Raw genomic sequence first — 2,173 nt, 5'->3', positions numbered from 1 at the left:
AAAAGAAAGTTTGAAGATAATGAGACTGTTGCACTTAGTGAGGAGTGCAGTGCTATAATTCAGAAAAAGCTTCCTAAAAAGCTTAAAGATCCTGGTAGCTTTACATTTCATGTGCAATAGGAGACAAATATTATGAGAAAGATTTATGTGATTTAGGTGCAATCATTAACCTTATGCTATTATCAATATTCAAAAGATTGGGATTAAGAGAAATAACTGCTACTACTGTAACTCTGCAGTTAGCAGACCGCTCGATAACATGCCCTAAAGAAGTTATTGAAATGTCCTAGTGAAAGTGGATCAATTTATCTTTCTTGTTGATTTCATTGTGCTAGGTATAGAGGAAGATAAATAGATACCTATCATTTTGGGGAGCCCATTCCTAGCCACAGGAAGAGTAATGATAGATGTGCAGAAAGGGAAATTAACAATGCATGCCAATGATCAAACTATTACTTTCAATTTTCAAGATCAATAAAATATCCTGCAAAAGGTAAAGATGATGAATGTTATAGGATGAATGTAATAAGATATCTAAGGGAATGCCATTTTAATACAACTTATGAAAAAAAATATGAAGACAAAGATTTGAAACACGAGCAAAAAGAGGAATTAGATCGATGTGAAGAACTTTTTAAGGAAGATTTAAACTATGTTCGAGAAATTTTTGAAAATTTGGACACAATAGACAAAGATAAATCATTTTGTCTATCAATTGAAAAACCTCCAGAACTTGAGTTGAAGTTACTTCCTGAACATTTAAAATATGCCTTTGTAGGAGATTCCTCTACTTTACCAGTTATAATTTTCTCAAAATTAACAATGGACGAAGAAGAAAGGTTGATGAAAATTTTGAAAAATTTTAAGAAAGCCTTTGGATGGACAATTGTTGATATTAAAGGAATCAGTCATTCAATTTGTATGCACAAAATTCAAATGGAAGATAACTGCAAACCTAGAGCCAATCTTTGACCATGAAATCTTGAGGAGACTGAATCCTGTTATGAAAAAAGTTGTTAAAAAGAAATTTTAAAGTGGTTAAATGCTAGAATTATCTACTCTGTTTCAGATAGTGCATGGGTTATTACAGTTCATTGCGTTCCTAAGAAAGGAGGAGTAATTGTAACTGTGAATGAACATAATAAATTAATACATACTAGACAAGTTATAGGGTGGCGAATATGCATGGATTATAGAAAATTAAATCTTACCACTAGAAAAGATCATTTTTCATTACTCTTTCTAGATCAAATACTGGATAAACTAGCTGTGCATAAATATTTTTTGTTTTCTGGATGGATATACCAAGATGGATATACTAGTTATAACCAAATACAAATATCTCCTGAGGATTAAGAGAAAACAACTTTTACCAGTCCTTATGTTATTTTTTCCTTTAGAAGGATGCCCTTTAATTTATGTATTGCCCCTGCAACATTTCAAAGATGGATGATGGCAATTTTTTGTGATTTAATTGAAAAAGGGATTGAAGTATTCATGGATGATTTTTCAGTATTTGAAACTTCATTTGACTCATGTTTAGAACATTTATCTAAAGTTCTTAAGCGCTGTGAAGAAACAAATTTAGTCCTTAATTGGGAAAAATGCAAATTTATGGTAGCAGGAGAAATTGTATTAGGTCATCAAATATCAAAAAATGGTATGGAAGTAGATCCTACTAAAATTCAAATGATCGCCAATTTACCTTATCCAACAAATATAAGGAAAATTAGGAGTTTTTTAGGACATGTTGGATTCTACAGGCGATATATTAAAGAGTTTTCAAAGATTGCTAAGCATTTATTCCATTTACTGGAGAAAGATTCAATTTTCAATTTTGATGAAGAATGCTTAAAAGTTTTTAATTTATTAAAAAAAAAATTAATTACTGCACCAATTATAGCTTTACCAAACTGAGGAAATCCTTTTGAATTAATGTGTGATGCTAGTGATTATGCTATTTGAGCTGTTTTAGGACAAATATATGATAAAATTTTCAAAGTAATTTATTATGCTATTAAAATTCTTAATAAAACTCAAATCAATTATACAACAACTGAAAAAGAGTTATTATCAATAATATATGCTTTTGAGAAATTTAGATCATATTTAATTGGAACTCATTGTGTAGTGCAACAGATCATTCTGTTATTAAGTACTTAATGAAAAAGAA

The sequence above is a fragment of the Phalaenopsis equestris genome, unplaced genomic scaffold (genome assembly GCF_001263595.1).
Source record: "Phalaenopsis equestris unplaced genomic scaffold, ASM126359v1 Scaffold000326, whole genome shotgun sequence".
Lineage (NCBI taxonomy): Eukaryota > Viridiplantae > Streptophyta > Magnoliopsida > Asparagales > Orchidaceae > Phalaenopsis > Phalaenopsis equestris.
The sequence above is the reverse complement of the archived record's forward strand: the minus strand, read 5'-3'. Positions refer to the sequence as shown.